At 42.5% G+C, this 18,514-nt stretch overlaps 1 non-coding gene across 1 annotated transcript; it reads left to right on the top strand.

The window, feature by feature from the left end:
* The first annotated feature begins 15,101 nt into the window (after positions 1 to 15,101).
* On the top strand, positions 15,102 to 15,239 carry LOC114809942. The gene has a single exon (XR_003757713.1). It is a non-coding gene; the product is annotated as a small nucleolar RNA SNORA7 (small nucleolar RNA).
* Positions 15,240 to 18,514: the final 3,275 nt, after the last annotated feature.

Below are 18,514 nucleotides of genomic sequence, written 5' to 3'. Positions count from 1 at the left end.
CTGAGCACCTGCTGGGCAAGTCTACTGTATTAGAGAAAATAGCATTTCTGTAAGGTTGTAGGGGCATCCCAAGGCATGGTTTCCCTAGTTTCATAAACACTGTAATCCCACAGTTCAAATCACAAAGATCTTAGAACTGTTTGTCTTTACATCTCTGTTCCAAACCAGACTAAGCAGCACAGTTCATTTAAACCCAGCTCTTGAGGACAGGATGGACATATGCAGTCACAGGATGTATATAGTCACAGTCGGACAACATTTCCCAGGCTACCCTGTGATAGCCCAAGATGACCAGCCAGGAATTTTAATAATAATCATAATGCTAATTATGGTACTTGTTAAGTGCTTCCCATAGGCCAAAACTGTTCTACCCTGTCCCAAAAGGGGCTCACACTCTTAATCCCTACTTTACAGATGAGGTAACTGAAGCCCAGAGAAGTTAAGTGACTTACCCAAGGTCACACAGCAGGCAAGTGGTGGAACAGGGCTTAGAACCCAGGTCCTTCTGATTCCCATACCTGTTCTATCCACTAAGCCATGGGAACTATAAATTATTAATATTCAAAACTTATGCAAGGTAAGTACATTAGCAACTGTTTTAGTAGGAAGTCTAATTTTCATCCCTATATCTTCATCCCTTTGTGTGCACTGGTGATGCTACTGATGGTAAGTTCCCACCATTCATCTGAGTGGAAATACAGTCTTTCTCCAGTATTCCAACCAGTGGAGAGATTAAGATGGTTCTTGGTTGCACTGATATGTTTTCCACTTTAAGATCCTGTTTCTGCTTTCAAATCTACCAACCGGTTACTTAATATACCTCAAATCTTTCTTCAAGGAAACAATGCCTTCCCTAATTGCCACATTGTAATAGTTTTGCATAGAAACATCTCCATGAGGTGGCCAGCCTACCGTGGCCATTCCTGAGAAGTGGAATGGCTTTTGGCCCAGACCATTTGTAAAAAAAAAAAAATCTTCTAATTTGGCAAGAAGCAAATTTACAGGAATTGGACTTTCCCATAATACCCAGATACAGAGATATCTGAAAAATAATGAATATTGAAATGGTTATTAAGTGCTTGGTCTCCTAACTGTCTGTCCCATGTTCTTTCCACTACACCATGCTGTTTCCCAGCTCCAAATTTCTCCATCATCCAAGGGGATTAAATCACCAATTCACAAAGTGATGAATTATAATACCCCATCTCCTTTTCAAAATACCTGTGACAGAAGAGCGTGTAAGATCAGAGAACATTAGCAAGGTTATTGCTGTGTCTGATCAGCGGTTCATTCAGCATAATATGCTTCCATGACCTACGACGGCAAAAGGATACATGGAAGAATAGTGTACAGATTATTCTCCTGTATCCATCTTAATGGTTAGTGTTGTACCATCTAATATTTGTCATTTTTCTTCTCTTCATCCCTAAGTTCCCTTTTAGTAAACCATTCAAATTTGCTCAACCATCAACACATCCATCAATCAATCAATCGGGGGTATTTATTGAGCACTTACAATGTGCAGAGCACATCATTTATCACTCCACGGAAACTTCCCTCTAAATGGTCATTCATTCATTCAATCATATTTACTGAGCGGTGTGCAGAGCACTGTACTAAACGCTTGGGAAAGTACCACACAACAATAAACGGACATATTCCCTGCCCACAACAAGCTCACCTGTGATCTTCTTGCCAAATCCAACAGCCTCTACTCCATTCTTATCCTCCTCAACCTCTCAGCTCCCTGAGACAGGGACACAGTGGAGCATGCCCTTCTCCTGGATACATTATCCAACCTTGGCTTCACTGACACTATTTGCACTATTTGCTATCAACTCTATCCCTCTACTCTCCCTACAGCAGCTGTTTGGATATTCTACTGCCATCCATTCTAGTCACATGACCTGCACAGTGAAAGTGTGATATGGCAAACATTCCTCAGTCTCATTGGACTTAGCTAATTTACAAAGAGTAAACGCAGACATGTTGAAAACTTGACATCCACATCTAGCTCTGTCGATGACTAATGATATTTGGAATAGAGCAAAGTAGGAAAGTGAAAGTGCTCTTACAGGCCAGTTTTCAGATTATAATTTACTTTGATTTAATAATAATAACAGTGGTATTTGTTAAGTGCTTACTATATGCCAAGCACTGTACTAAACTCTGGGGTAGATACAAGATAAAGGGGGCTCACAGTCCCAGAAAGAGAGAGAACAGGTACTGAATCCCCATTTTACAGATGAAGTAATTGAGGCCCAGAGAAGTGAAGTGACTTTCCCAAGGTCACACAACAGGTAAATGGTGAGGCTGGGATTAGAACTCGGGTCCTCTGACTCCCTCTGGGTTGTGGGTAAATCTCGCAGCATCTCTGCAGACCCTGAGTAACAGACAGTTGGATTTGATGACCAGATATTTTCAGCAGAGAGAAAGAAGAGAACAATTTTTTTTCTGATCTCCTTCACCCCTTCAAATCCCTCAGCAGAAAACCATGAACTCTATAAAATACAATTACTGATTTCATTTATTCATGGGCTTGGTTTTAGCAAGAGTGTCATCTCTCCGTTGGTTGTACCATCTGGATGTCGGAATATTCTGCTGCTTATTGGTCCCTTTGGTGTCATCTGATTTAGAGGACAAAGACTGTGTTTTTTAATTCTCAGGTTCAGCATTCAGCACTATGCTCTGGCTCTTGTTGGTTGCCATTTAATAGTTAGTCAAAACTCCCCTGTGCTGGGCAGCAGCTGCTTGGGAGAGAGTTGAGGGCGGAGACTCAGGTTTACTGTGTGGAAGGAGGTAGTGGTAAACCACTTCCATATTTTCACCAATAAAATTCTATGGATCCACAACCAGAACGATTGTAGATGGAAGTGGGGCATTCTGAGGGAGATGTGTCCATGACGTCAGTATGGGTCGGACACGATTCAACAACATAAAACAACAATAGTGGTCAATCAGTCAGTCAATTATATTTATTGAGAGCTTACTGTATGCAGAACATTGTACTAAACACTTGGGACAGAACAATCTAACAATATAACAAACACATTCCCTGCCCGCAATGAGTTTTCAGTCTAGAGGAGGAGATAGACATTAATATAAATAAATAAAATTATGGATATAATTACATCTGCTCATTTTGTTGTACTGCACTGAGAAGCAGCATGGCTTTGTGGAAAGAGCATAGGCTTGGGATTCAGAGGTCATGGGTTCTAATCCCGGCTCCACCACTTGTCAGCTGTGTGACTTTAGGCAAGTCACTTAACTTCTCTATGCCTCAGTTACCTCATCTGTAAAATGGGGGTTAAGACTGTAGCCCCACGTGGGACAACCTGATAATCTTGTATCTACCCCAGTGCTTGGAATAATGTTTGGCACATAGTAAATGCTAAACAAATACCATTAATTATTATTACTCTCCCAAGTGCTTTGTATAGTGCTCTGCACCTAGTAAGTGTTCAATAAATGCCATTGATTGGTTGATTGGTAGGTGAAGGGAAAGGGGCTGTAGTGAAGGAGTTGAAGGAATAGGTTAGAGGGGAGTGAGATGTGGGGTACTATGATGGGAATTGATAATTTGGGGTCAATGGTGAGAGAGAAGGACAGGGAGGTGGAGAGCAGAGAGTGCCATAGGCGAGGTCATGGTGGGATCCAGGACTTGCCAACACTACAACTTCTAGGTCCTTGACTTAATGATTGAAATTTCCAGTCCCCAGTCCTGTGTGACCATAACTTCCAGTCCCCAGACCTGAGTGACCACCATTTCGAATCTCCAGTCCTGAGTGGGCAAACTTTCTAGCCCTGGTGCTGAGAAACCGCAGTTTCCAGTCCTTGTCCTGAGTGACTGCAATTTCAAGTCCTGGTCCTGAATGATGGTAGACCCCAATCCTTGGTCCTGAGTGACTGCAATTTCCAGTCCCTGGGCCTTAGTGCCTGTAATCTCCAGTCATGGTCCTTAGTGACCATGGCTTCCGGTCCTCAGTCATGAGTGATCACTGCTTCCAGAGTCCAGTCCTAAATGACTGCAGCCTCCATTTCTGGTCCTGATTGAATAAAATTTTCAGTCCCCAGGCCTTAGTGATTACAGTTTCCAGTTCCCGGTCCTGAGCGACCACAGATTCCAGTCCTGGTCCAGAGTGACCACAGCTTCCAGTCCCTGGCCTGGAGTAACTGCAGCATCTAATTGCCGGCCTTAAATAACCACAACTCCCAATGACTGTAGGTTTCAGACCCTATCCCTGAGTGACCCTGGCTTTCCAGTCCCCAGTCTTAAGTGACCAAGGCTTCCAGCCCCTGGCCCATAGTGGCCACAGTTATGACCAAGACAATAGACCAAGAGAAACTGGGGGATAAATTGCCAGCTCTGGGATCACAATAAAAAGGGCTGATGAAAAAGGGTTGATAGTTATCTGATCAAGCCAGTCCCTTTGCAAAAATACATTTTTACGTTCTTCGTGATTATTTCAGGGGACTGAGGTGAAGGTTTTGACCAAGCACTAAGGGCCTGACTCACTCTTAAAGGAAAATTCAGAGAATTTCAGTTTCCAGGACCGGGTTCTAAGGACCTCCTTTGGGTTTGATTTCTAATCTCAATAGGCAGGATGAAGCTTTCCCGATCTCTAGATCCAAAGCCAGTCAAAAGGTAAGGGGGCAAGCCCTGATCAGGAGCAATCTTCTACAAATGCCAACCTGGTTTTGAGCTTCTCAGTTCCACTGATAGGGCAAGTAATGAGAAATCAGGGCTCTGGGGAGAGACTCTCAATCCTGCCTCAATCGCCAATGCACTCCGAGCAGCAGATGATTTCGACAAGCCATGGTGGTCAGTGTAAATTATTCCCAGACAATAAAATGAAAAAACAGAGCAATGAAGACTTTGAAAAATTCAGATTACATGGCAATTAAAATGATTTTCCTCCTCAATCTTAAAGAGACATTTAAATGATCAGAAGACATTCATTTTTATGGCTGCCAAGGACTTCTCATCTCTTTCAATAAGTTCGAATTGGTTATTAAAATTAATTCACCACAGTTCCAGTGTTGCATCACAGATAGATATTTTATCACATACTGAGGTTGTTACCATGGAGCAAGCCTGGAATATGAATTTGGACCCCACAGAGAAGTTTTGTGAAGAGAGACCTCATCTCTGACTATAAACTAATGATCATTTTGATTCCTGTTCGAAGAAGAAATGGACCTGTGAATCCCAGCTCCTGCGAGGCTGACTGAGATGACTGAGGAAAAGGAAAGGATTTTTAAAACTCTTCCTCGGTTACCACAGAAGAGTTTTAAAAATCCCTTCCATTTCCTTATTTTGTCTTAATAAAGAATAGGCGCTTTTCTTTGCCAACAGAAATGTCCATTTAATTTGCTAAACTACCTCTGGAGAAGGGAATGCTATCTGGATGCTAAACTTGCACACAGTAAACACTCAATAGAAAATAATAATAATGGTATTTGTTAAGCACTTACTATGTGCCAAGCACTGGGGTAGATACAAGGTAATCAGGTTGGACACACTCCTTGTTCCACATGGGGCTCACAGTCTTGATCACCATTTTATAGATGAGGAAACTGTGGCACAGACAAGTTAAGTGACTTGCCCAAGGTCACACAGCAGACTTGTGGCAGAGCTGGAATTAGAACTCATGACCCGTGACTCTCAGGCTCATGCTTTTTCCGCTAGGCTGCATTGTTTCTCACGATTGATTGATTTCAGGGATAAGACCGGCTGCATGCTGTCCTCTAGGGGCTTCCATTTTAAAAGAAAGACAAACAAGAAATGAGGCTTCATTCATGTGGCCTGCAGAGGGAAAATACCAAATAAATTTGCTATATTCCTAAATAAAGAATGCCTGAACTTAGAAGCAGGGAGGTGTGATACAAAATAGTAATACAAAACTAAGAGTAAGGAGATCTAGTTTCTAATCCCGGTTCTGCCACTTGCCTGCCATGTGATCTTGAGCTATATGCTGTGCCTTGGTTTCCTCCTCTGTAAAATGGAGATAAAACATCTGTCCTCTTTCAAATTGCAAGGCCTGTATAGGAGAAGGACTGTGTCCAATATTGTAATCAATCAGTCAATCAATCAATCATATTTATTGAATCCTTACTGAAGGCAGAGCACTGTACTTGGGAGAGTACTGTATATAGAGGTGGTAGATACGGTCCCGGCCCACAACAAGCTTATGGACTAGAGGAAGAGACAGATATATAAATAAATAAATTAAAAATATGTACATAAGTTTTGTGAGGCTGAGGACAGGGTTTAATAAAGGGCGCAAAACCAAGTGCAAGGGAAACAGAGAGAGAAGGGAGTAGGAAAAGAGGAAATCAGGACTGAGTTGGAGAAGACTTCTTGGAGATGTGCTTTTAATAAAACTTTGAAGGTGGGGAGAGTGATCATCTGTTGGACATGAAGAGGGAAGGAGTTCCAAGTCAGAGGCAGGACATGGGCAAGAGGTGGGTGCCAGATCCTTGAGGTTATATTGTAGCTACCCCAGAGCTTAGTACAGTTCTTGGCAAAATATAATAAGCACTTCACAAATACCACAGTTATCATTAGCAGAATTCTATTAGAGAAAAAGATGTGTGGGGACTTATCAGAGGGGAGTTGTGGAGAAAGATAAAGAGAGCATCATAGTCATAGAAGTCAGTAAGTTCTTTATGGGAAGGGAATCTGTCCATTTATTGTTATACTGTACTCTCCCCAGCACTTAGAACAGTGCTTTGCACACAGTAAGCACTCAATAAACACGACTGAATAAATGAATTAATTAGTGAGTGAACCTGACTGTGATTTATTCTTGGTTGATTATGCCAGAGAGGAAAGATACAGGACTTATGTGCCTGTTATATTTTTATATAGTAGTCTCCCAAGAGCTCAGTAGGGTGTTCTGCACATAGTAAGAGCTCAATAAATCCAACTGACTGATGGACTTCTGGATCAATTAAAAATGAAGAGGCAGCCTAAATCTTCATATAGTTACACCGGCATAGTGTCACTCTGCTCAGAGGCTGACTGCGTGAGCAGCAGTGGCGAAGATGTAAATTTTAAACTCATCACTCACTTATCATTCAATCTTCTGACATGCAGATGTGCAGCAGAACACATTCAGACCCTGAAAATCAGCATGGACTAGTGGAAAGAGCATAGGCCTAAGAGCCAGAGGACCAGGGTCCTAATTCTGGTTCTACCACTTGTCTGTTGTGTGACCTTAGGCAAGCCACCTAACTTTTCCATGACTCAGTTTCCTCATTTGTAAAGCGGGGGGATTCAATCCCTGTGCTTTCTCCCCCTTAAACTGTAAGGCCCATAAGGAACAAAGATTGTGCCTGAACTGACTATCTTATATCTGCTCTAGTGTTTAGTAGAGTGCTTGATGTGTAGAGAGCGCTTAACAAATATCAGTCGTTTTTAATTATCACATGGGTTTGGGAACACATAAGCAAAAGTTTGGAGAAATTTTATTTACTCTGCAGGAGTCATGAATCTGTTTAAACTTCTCATTCCACCTGGGATTTAATTAGCAGAGTAACAAAGAGAATCATTGCCATTCCAGTTCCTAGTAAGGATGTTCGAGTTAGCCAGATTCAACCCTGCTTCACTCTCTCCCAGACATTTGTTTGGCACATCTGTCTGTCCATCTGGTCTTTTTACAACCCAACCCATTATAGTTGCAGTTCCCCCCATCCCTTAGGCAAATCACTGTAGTGGTATTTCTCTAAGGGAGGCCTTGGTGCTCATGGGAGGCTTGGCATATCATAGGATGCTTAAAAGTCATGAGGAGATAATGATAATAATTGCTTTCTCGCATGTATCCTAGAAATACACACATGTGCGTTGTGGGAGGCGGGGTCTTTAAAAAGTTTATTCATTCATTCAACCATATTTACTGAGTGTTTACTGTGTGCAGAGCACTGCACTGAACACTTGGAAGAGTACAATAGAACAAAAAACAGACACATTCCCTGCCCACAATGAGCTTACAGTCTATGGGGGAGACAGACATTATTATAAATAATGTTTCCTATTAAGGTTTGCTAAATTGTGCTCTAGTGGAAAGGGTTGGGTCTGGGAGGAAAGGATCTGGGTTCTAGTCCTAGCCTTGGGCCAGTCATGTAACTTCTCTGGACCTCAGTTTCCTCATCTGAAAAATAAGAATAATAATGCCTTCCACTCACTACTTCTCAGGAATGTTGGGAGCCTTTATCCCTTCAATCACGCTGTTCCCCTGCAGCTTGGAAAAGTCTTCCTCCCCACATCAGACTGACCAGAGCTCTCCCAACAGTCAAATCTTCCCACAAAATCCCACCGTCAATTAATTTTCCAGAACCCTGAGCCATATCGTCCCTTCAGCCATTCCTAGCACACAAAAACATATTTACACCCTCATTGGAATACATGTATATATGTACATTCAATTTATTTATTTTGATAGGGCTTCAATTAGTTTATGTTTGACTTCCTTCTTAGAGTGGAAGCTCCTTGTGGACAAGGAATGTATCACTTTGTAGTTTGGTTTTTCACCAGCATTTACTACAGGACATTACAGCTGGTGGGCGTTCAACAAATGCTACTATTATTACTGTTACTACTAATACTTAGTGTTCAAGTATGGCCCTGCTGAAGGTGAAATTGTAACCACCATTTTGTGGCTGAATAGCCAATTTAAGTAGCTCAGCCTAGTGGAAAGAGCACATGCCTAGGAGTCAAAGGACCGGGGTTTTAATTCTGCCTCCATCAATTCCCTGCTGTGTGACTTTGTGCAAGTTACTTAACTCCTCTGTGCCTCATCTGTAAAATGGGGATTCAATAGCTGTTCTCCCTCCTAATTAATAATAATAATAATGATGATGGTATTTGTTAAGCACTTACTATGTGCCAAGTTCTGTTCTAAGCACTAGGGGAGATACAGGTTATCAGGTGGTCCCACGTGGGGCTCACAGTCTTAATCCCCATTTTACAGATGAGGTAACTGAGGCACGGAGAAGTTAAATGACTTCGGGTAACCAAGTCACACAGCTGACAAGTGGCAGAGCCGGGATTAGAACCCACTACCTCTGGCTCCCAAGCCCGTGCTCTTTCCACTAAGCCACATGAGTTATATGTGGAGACAGGAAGTGTGTCCAACTTGATTAACTTGCGCCTACCTCAGCACTTAGAACATGTTTGACACATAGTAAGTGCTTAACAAATACCATTCAAAAAATATTCAACAATTCTCCTGCATTATTCATAACTCCTCTCCCATGAATCAATGCCTTATTATGGCAGGAAAGTTTGCTTAAGCAAATGAAAGTGAAAGCTATGCCACTGGGAGATATTCTCTCATCAGGGTTACCCATAATGGAAAGGTCTAAGACAAAGCGTCAGACACAGTTGATTCACTTGTGTTGGGCAGCAGCGTCAAGGGAAAGAGTCAAAGGCGGATCATCAAGTGATCAAAATGTCGATCGAAGACAAAAGCAGACTTGAGTTATTACCAAGAAAACTCTACGGGAATCACAGAGCCGCTATGAAACAGAAACGACTCAATAGCATTTGAAGAAGATTCGTATATAAAGGTTATTTTTTATTGTATTTTTAAATTTGCTGCCTACAGAACCCTGTCATTGTTCTAATTTTGCTTCTAATATCATAGAAGCCCCAAATATCATGTATATTCATATATATATATATTCATACATATATATTCATATTTCAATATCATATAATATTATAGAAGCATATAAGGCCCTAAAGCCTCTCTCCTCAAGGAGGGGAACCATTACATTTCATCTAAGGATTCTGATACCCCTGCTGGACTATTTGAACCTTTGGACTAATCCAGGGTTGCCGTTTTTCATGTTCATTTCTGGATTCTGCATGCTAGGCTGGTCATCAACTATTACTGTCTCCCTTCTCGCTCTCCAAATCTATGGTGTACTGTTTCAGGTTGGGCTTAATTATGTACATTCTGTTGCCTTCCTTCTTATAGCTCACTTCATAATTGCTACTTTGGCAAGTCCAACTATACTCCCTCTATTCTCCCTACAGCCATTGTTTGAATACCCTGCTGCCATCCAGCCAAGGACTGTCCAGTGAAGGTGTCATGTGGCAAGCACTGCTCAGTCCCATTGGTATTACCATACTTACAAATAATAAATACATTCACCAGTTACAGATATATGTATGTATTCATCAGGTCTAAATCAGGAAGATGGTGAAACAGATGGCAGAAGGCAGAGATAGAATAGCACATCAGAAGGGCTTAAAATGTGCCTGGTAAAGAAACTGAATAACTTCATGTGAAGATGATATTTTGTCTCGGGTGGACATAAGCTTGGTGTAGAGGAGAGAATACTGGACACATGATTCCATCACTGTGAAATGGTGCTTATTAAACTCCTACCTTTACTGTTCTCCAGGAAATTACAGTCCCAAAGAATTTTTTTTTAAATGTCGGCACCACTGTTCAGACAGCAAGGATTCTTTATTTATTGCCTCCTGGGGACCTAGATGAAGTCATTCAACCACAAGATTCCCTTTCTTTCCAAAGGAGCATAATAAAAATGATGATAATAATGATGATGATGCGATTTGTTAAGCACTTACTAAGTGTCAAGCACTGTTCTAAGTGCTGGGGTAGATATAAGCTACCCTGTTGGACACAGTCCCTGTCCTATGTGAAGCTCACAGTCTTAATTCTCATTTTACAGGTGAGATAACTGAGGCACAGAGAAGGGAAGACACTTGCCCAAGGTCACATGACAGGTGGCAGAAACAGGTTTAGAACCCAGCTCCTTCTGACTCCCAGACCCATGCTCTATCCATTTGGTCATAGTGCTAATAATTCTAAGCCCCCATTTTCCTCAGCTTCCCATTGCCCCGACTCGCTCCCTTTGCTCTACCCCACTCCCCGCCCCACGGCACTGGTATATTTACATTTCTATAATTCTATTTATTTATAATAATGCCTGTTTACTTCTTTTGATGTGCCTATATCTATAATTCTATTTATACTGATGCTATTGATGTCTGTTTACTTGTTTTGATGTCTGTCTCCCTCCTTCTAGACTGTAAGCCCATTGTGGGCAGGGATTGTCTCTATTGCTGAATTGTACTTTCCAAGTCCTTAGTGCAGTGCTCTGCACACAGTAAGTGCTTAAGAAATGCAATTGAATGAATGAATAAATAATTGTTAAGCTCTTTCTATATGCCAAACTCTGTGCTAAGTGCTGCAATAAATATTAATAATCATTTTGGACACAGTCCCCATCCCAACCAAGGGCTCACACCTGGGCCTCACAGTTTAAGGAGGAGAGAGAACAGAATCCCTGTTTTACAAATGAGGAAACTGAGGCCCAGAGAAGTTAAATAACTCGGCCAAGGTCATATGGCAGGCCAATGGTGAAGCTGAAATTAGAAGCCAGGTTCTTAGACTCACATTACTGACGAAGCTCTGTCTACAGGTTCACTGTCCCAGGGTTGAGGGTTGCATTGTCCATTTTCATTAAAATTCTGGCTGTCCTGCAACCTGATTCCGTTCAGCTCAACGATCCCTAGACTTATGAGAATGGTTCATGAACTCAGCCTAGTGTAGTGAGGAGAGTAGCTCCCTCTTCATCATGTCCAGCCTTCCCTCCCTTTACTACTACTGCTAGTAGAGTTAGATTCCAGGTCCATAAATGACCACAAATGGGGGCGGTCCATTGGCTCGGTACCACTCAAGCCAAGCACAGGCAGTAGTCCAGGGCATGTAGGGAAAGAGAAGTGGCCATCTAAACCCTTCAACCAGCATTTGGTTTTCCAAATTTTCCCTTCCCTGCTCTCGCTCTTATTTATGACCAGGTTCAGATAGAAGGATGAACTGCAGAGCCCCACGATACACAAGATTTCCCCCACTGTCTGGCCATTAGAGAAACACCTAGGCCGTATCATTCCATTCCACTCCGCTGCAAAAGCCAGGGCTCACAGACCTCAAAATCACCCCTTGAGTAGTGGCATGAATAATTTACCAGCAGGGTCAAAGACCTCTTCAAGAGTCGCTCTGCACACCTGAGATACAGGCCTCTCCCCAGTCCAGCATCTATATTTCATAAAGCTAAAAGTGCGGGGGGAAGGAGGGACCGGGCTTTTACAGAGACTCTGGCCCGGTAGGCTAATGGGACAAGTGGCGGTGATGGAATCATTAGTGACGGTTCTGAGGTTTTGCTTACCCGGGCCTCTGAGCAGAAAATTGGGCTGGTGCTATCTGCCGGGAGCAGTAATTGATTTTTGCCTTGTGAGGTGGGAGGATCCCGTGCTCCTCCAAGCGCTTCCCTTGCCATTAGTGCAGAGGGAGAGGCAGCTGTTAGCAGGGCTGGCCAGTTGCCTCCTCTCTGCCCCACCTCCGGGATGAGATAGTCCTCAGGACCAGGGCACTGCCTTAGCAAAAGACCGTTTCCACTGGGGAAAGAGTCTGGGGGGCCACTGAGGTTACTTTTGCCTCTGAGACCTGGGCTTCCTTTCCCGGGATATTTGCTGGTCTGGATGGTTCATTCAGAGTATAAACTCAGCCCTCAACAAGTAAGGAGAGTGCTGCTAACACCTTCACTCCTATAAAAGGAGGGGAGAGGGCCAAAGAATTCCTCTGTCCACCACAACAGCCAAAACAATGGAAAATGGAGGTTTCAGCCAGTTGAAAATTCCACCCCTACAACTGTACTTGACAGTCGCTCATCAATCAATCAATTATTCAATCAATTGTATTTATCAAGCACTTACTCTGTGCAGAGCACAGTACTAAGCTTTTGGGAGGGTACAGTGTAGCAAAGTTGGTAGAAAATGTTCCTGCCCACAAAGAATTTCTAATCTAGAGGGAGATAATCACTGTGGTAATTTTTAAGCACTTACTATTTGCCAAACACTTTACCAGGTACTGGGATAGATATGAAATCATCAGCTTGAACACTGCCCTTGTTCCACTGGGTCTCTCAGTCGTAGTAGGAGGGAAAAAAGTTACTGAATCCCCATTTTGCAGGTGAGGGAACTGAGTCACAAAGTTAAGTGACTTGCACAAGGTCACTCAGCAAGCAAGTATTCATTGAGTGCTTATTATGTGCAGAGCACTGTACTGAGCACTTGGGAAAATACAATTCAATCGAGTTGGTAGACCAGATCACTGCTCACTTGGAGCTCACTGGAAGAGCAACCAGGTCAGTCCAGTATAGGCCCCTGTAGTCCTGCGCTGAGTTAGAGGAACTTAATTAGATTCTCCAAATGACTGGTTTCTCTGTCATTTCAAGGTATCACGGAGGTTGCTAGAGATCTCTTCCATCATTCCCCTGCTTCCTTCACTCATCCTGTTCCCCTTTATCTTGGCTGGCTAAGTTGCAATTGATTAAGAGTAATGTGTTGTTAATTAACACCTGGCAACTATATCACATCTAGACAAGAATCCTGCTCAGGAAAGAAAAAATTTCAGAAAAAAAAAACCCATGAGTGGGAATGGGAGTATGGCTTCTTCTTTTTAAAACCCAAATTTTTTCTTTCATTTACATAACTCAGAAATGTGCAGATGTCCCTGCATCTGCATGAAATATTCTGAGTCTGGAAATGAATCTTGGCTTGTCAAAGAATGCCAACGAGTGTTGGGATTGTTGTTTTTTTTAAGTTAAAGATGGATCAGAGCATCATAAACATTTCCTTCAGTTGTCTAAGGGACAAGAGAGGAGCCATAATTCAAATACCTCATTTGCAATGCCACTTTCCCCAAATTATACGCAAACACACCCAAAGTGTTCTGCTATAGAAACATACATACACACACACACACCATCTACCCTGAGTTCAGATTTCATCTCATGCAAATGTATCCACCGAGGTGCAAAAAATATCGGGACGCCCTCGCTCAGACTAACACGTGAGACCCCAGTTCAAAGACAGAAAGGACTTCCTATTTGTTGGGTGTGAAAAGTGTGGCTTGGTGGAAAGAGCCCAGGCTTGGGAGTCAGAGGCTATGGGTTCTAATCTGCCTCCACCACTTTTCTGTCATGTGACCTTGGGCAAGTCACTTAACTTCTCTGTGCCTCAGTTACTTCATCTGTAAAATGGGGATTAAAAGTCTGAGCCCCACATGGGGCAACGTGATCATCATGTATCTACCCCAGCACTTAAAACAGTGCTTGGCACATAATAAGTGCTTAACAAACACATAATTATCATTATTTTTATTATTATTATAATTATTAAAAGCCAGCTTGTTTAAGTAGGATACAATGAATGCAAGTTGAGAGAAATAGTAGTTGGTTGAAATAAACCATACATTCCATTTGAGAACTTAGCCCTGAGATGTAACCAACATCAGACCTACTCTCCATGTATCATATATTGTTATCACTAGATATGATCAGATCTTTCTCTCTCTCTCTCTAACTCTCTCTCTCTGCCACACACACACACACACACACACACACCCCAGTTGGTCATCAAACTCAAATAACAACCCGCACTCCCCTCCCTTGCTTCGCTTCATTGGTCATCCGGCAACAACAATGAGGAAAAGATGAAGCTCACAGAATATGCGAATGACTGGAGCCGGCTTAGTAAATGTAAGGAAGACCTGAAGGAAAAGAGTAGAGGACTGCTCAGGCCAGCCTTCACATGGTGGCCAGAGACAAGAGAGAAAGGTGCCAAATTAGAATTTGAACTGAGGATCTCAGGCAGTGGTTGCCTGGATCAGGCTGCATTTGAGGGAAAATATTTGAGGGAAAATTGGCTTGAGTCTAAACGGGGCAGGTCCAATTTCAGCACCAAGTATATGTTTGCAGAGAGAGTGCTGAGCAGATGAAAATAATTTTTTTTAATTTAAGAAAAAAACATGGGAAAGAGAATGAATCTGAGAGTCAGAAGATCTGTGTTCTAATTCTGGCTCTGCCACTTGCCTGTTGTGGGACCTTGGGTAAATCACTTCTCTTCTCCATGCCTTGTTTTCTTCACCTATTAAATGGGGATTCAATACTCATTCTCCCTCCTACTCAGACTGTGAGCTTCATATGGGACAGGAACTGTGCCTGACCTGATTATCTTGTATCTACCCCAGGGCTTCGTGTATGGCACGTAGTAAGTGCTGTATCCCCTCTCAGGGTCACACCTGGAGAGTTCTCAGTACTCTACTAGTCTCGACTACTGGAGGGAGAGTCAGGCAGAGACAAATCCATTCCAAACCTAGCTTGGGCAGTGGCTAGCGATTGGAAAGCAATCTGCTACAAGTCAAAACTCACCTGTGCTGGGCAGCAGCAGCATGGGAGAGAATCCAGGGTGAAGTCTCAAGTTTACTACAAGGAAGGAGACAAGAGTAAACTGCGTCCATATTTTTACCAAGAAAGCTCTATAGGTACACTACCGGAACGATCGCAGGTGGAGGTGGGGTGTGCTGGGAGAGATGTGTCCATGACGTCGCTATGGGTCAAAGATGACTCGACAGCATAAGGTAAGACAATTGCTATATGCTCTTTCTGTGAAGGGAATAGTCTACCAACCATTGCAATGGTTTACTGTATTTCATTCTTCTAAGTGTTTAGTACAGTGCTCCACAAACGGTAAGCACTTAATAAATACCATTCATTAACAAGTACCATAATGAATTCATTAAACCACTCACCACAGATCGGAGGCCCAGTATCGACACTTCACTATCAACTGGCCATCTGTTGGATGCAGAGCTGGGAGACCATACAGATCAATCAGTCGATGGCAATTTTTGTTCACTTCTGGGTACAGAGCACTGTCCTGCTCTTGAAGTGCTTACTTGGGAAGACAGCAAACATTAGTTGATGAATATGCCCTAGCTGGGCATGAAAGAATATACATAAATCACAAACCAGTGTCTAATCAGTCGATAAGCACAAGCCTTTAACCACGGCATTAGCCTCGATTCATCTCTCTCATTCAACCCACATATCCAATCTGTCACCAAATCCTGTCGATTCAACCTTCATGACATCGATAAAATCTGCCCTTTACTCTCCATCCAAACTGCTAAAATGCTAATCCAAGCATTTTGCCTAGCAATCATGTATTCATTCATTCAATCACATTCACTGAGCACTTGAGAGAGTACAATACACATCATCATCAATGGCATTTATTGAGCACTCACTAGGTACAGAGCACTGTACTAAATGCTTGGAAGAGGACAATAAAGCATAGTTGGTAGACTCTCCTGCCTTTGTGACTGCATCAGCCTCCTTGCTGACCTCTCTTGTCTCCTGTCTCTCCCCACTTCAGTTCATACTTCACTCTGCTGCCTAGATAGTTTTTCTACAAAAGCCTTCAGTCTGTGTCCCCACTTCTCAAGAACCTCCAGTGGTTGTCCATCTACATCTTTTTCTTAATGATATTTGTAAAATGCTTAATACTTGCCAGGCACCGTACTAAGTGCTGGGGTAGATGCGAGATAGTATGGTTGGTCACAACCTATGTCCCAAATTGGGCTCACAGTCTTAATCCCCATTGTTCAGATGAAGAAACTGAGACCCAGAAAAGTTAACTCACTTGCCCAAGGTCACCCAACAAGTACATGACAGAGCCAAGATTAAAACTTGTCCAACCCAATTTGCTTGTATCCACCCCAGTGCTTAATACAGTGTCCAGTACAGTCCCACTTTCCAAGCACTTAGTAGAGTGCTCTGCACAGAATAAACTCTCAAAAAAAATTTGACTGAATGAATTGTACATAGTAAACGCTTAATGAATACCACAATTATTATTATTATTAATGCAGGTTCTCTGACTCCCAGGCCCATGCTCTTTCCACTAGGCCATGCTACTTCTCCTTATCATTGGCTTTAAAACACACAATCATCTTGCCCCTTCCTACCCTAACAAAAATTCATTAACAAAATAAATAGGGTAATTTTGTTAATGAATTGTACATCGCCTTGATTCTATTTAGTTGCCATTGTTTTTACGAGATGTTCTTCCCCTTGACTCTATTTATTGCCATTGTTCTTGTCTGTCCGTCTCCCTCGATTAGACTGTAAGCCCGTCAAACGGCAGGGACTGTCTCTATCTGTTGCCGACTTGTTCATCCCAAGCGCTTAGTACAGTGCTCTGCACATAGTAAGTGCTCAATAAATACTATTGAATGAATGAATACCCTATCTCTCTGATTTCCTACTACAAACCCACTTGAAAACTTCACTCCTCTAATGCCAACCTATTCAGTGTACCTCAATCTCATGTATCTTGCTGCAGACCCCACACCCATCTCCTTCCTCTGGCCGGGAACTCCCTTTTGTTTTATATCTGACAGACAAGCACTCTTCCCACCTTTAAAGCCTTATTAAAAGCATATTTCCTCCAAGAGGCCTTCTTCGACTAAACCCTAATTTCCTCTTCTCCCACTTTCTTCTATGTTGCCCTTCCACTTGGATTTGCATCCTTTATTTACCCCTCCCTCAGCTCCATAGCACTTATGTACATAGCCACAATTTATTTATGTTGCCTGTCTTCCCTTCTAGATTTAAGTTTGTTCTGAGCAAGGAACATGTCTACCAGTTCTGTTATATTGTACTCTCCCAAGCACTTAGTACAGTGGCCTGCACACAGAAAGTACTCAGTAAGTATGATTGATTGATAGACTGATTGACATTTATTGAGTGATTACTGTTTGAAAAACACCGTACCAAGTGCTGGTTTAGCAAGGCCCATCTCTAATAAAATCCAGGTAACCTGGGATCAGATCATTCTCCACAAATGATAGACTGAATTTTTGACTTTTCAATCCCCTCTACCCTGATCCTACTGTGATGTTTCTTGGGAATCAGCAGGATCCAAGTGGGTTAGAAGCAGGACTGGGGGCTAAGAAAAGGGAGGGAAAAACCAGGGCAGAATGGCCAGAAATCTTTTGTAGTAATCATTCATCAGCCTGACACTGGGCCAATTAGGAGACATTAGAAGCAGTGTGGCCTAGTGAACAGAGTATGAATTTGGGAGTCAGAAGAACCTGGTTCTAATCCCAGTTCTGCTCCTGGATTACTGTGTGACCTTGGACAAGTCATTTAACCTCTCTGGGCACTGGTATCCTTCTCTGTAAAATGGGGATACGAATCCTGGTCTCCTTCCCTCTCAAATTGTGAGCCCCACATTGGACAGGAATTGTAACAGCTGATTATCCTGTATCTATCTCAGCTCAGTGCTGACATAGTGATGGCTTAATAAATATCATAATTAACAAATGTCATAAATATTATTATTAAGGGGGTATTGACTCTGAGTTTATCTTTGTGCCAGAGAAGGCCTGGAGTTTGGATCTCGAGAGTATGAGCTCTGATAATGGTGGTATTGGTTAAGCACTTACCACAAACAAAGCACTGTGCTAAGTGTTGAGGAAGATACAGCACGATGCAGAGGATAGAGCAGGGGCCTGGAAGTCAGAGGTCATGGGTTCTAATCCAGGCTCCACCACTTGTCTGCTTTGGGCAAGTCACTTCATTTCTCTGTGCCTCAGTTACTTCATCTATAAAATTGGGATTGAGACTGTGA

The sequence above is a fragment of the Ornithorhynchus anatinus genome, chromosome 2 (assembly GCF_004115215.2).
Source record: "Ornithorhynchus anatinus isolate Pmale09 chromosome 2, mOrnAna1.pri.v4, whole genome shotgun sequence".
Lineage (NCBI taxonomy): Eukaryota > Metazoa > Chordata > Mammalia > Monotremata > Ornithorhynchidae > Ornithorhynchus > Ornithorhynchus anatinus.
The sequence above is the reverse complement of the archived record's forward strand: the minus strand, read 5'-3'. Positions and strand labels throughout refer to the sequence as shown.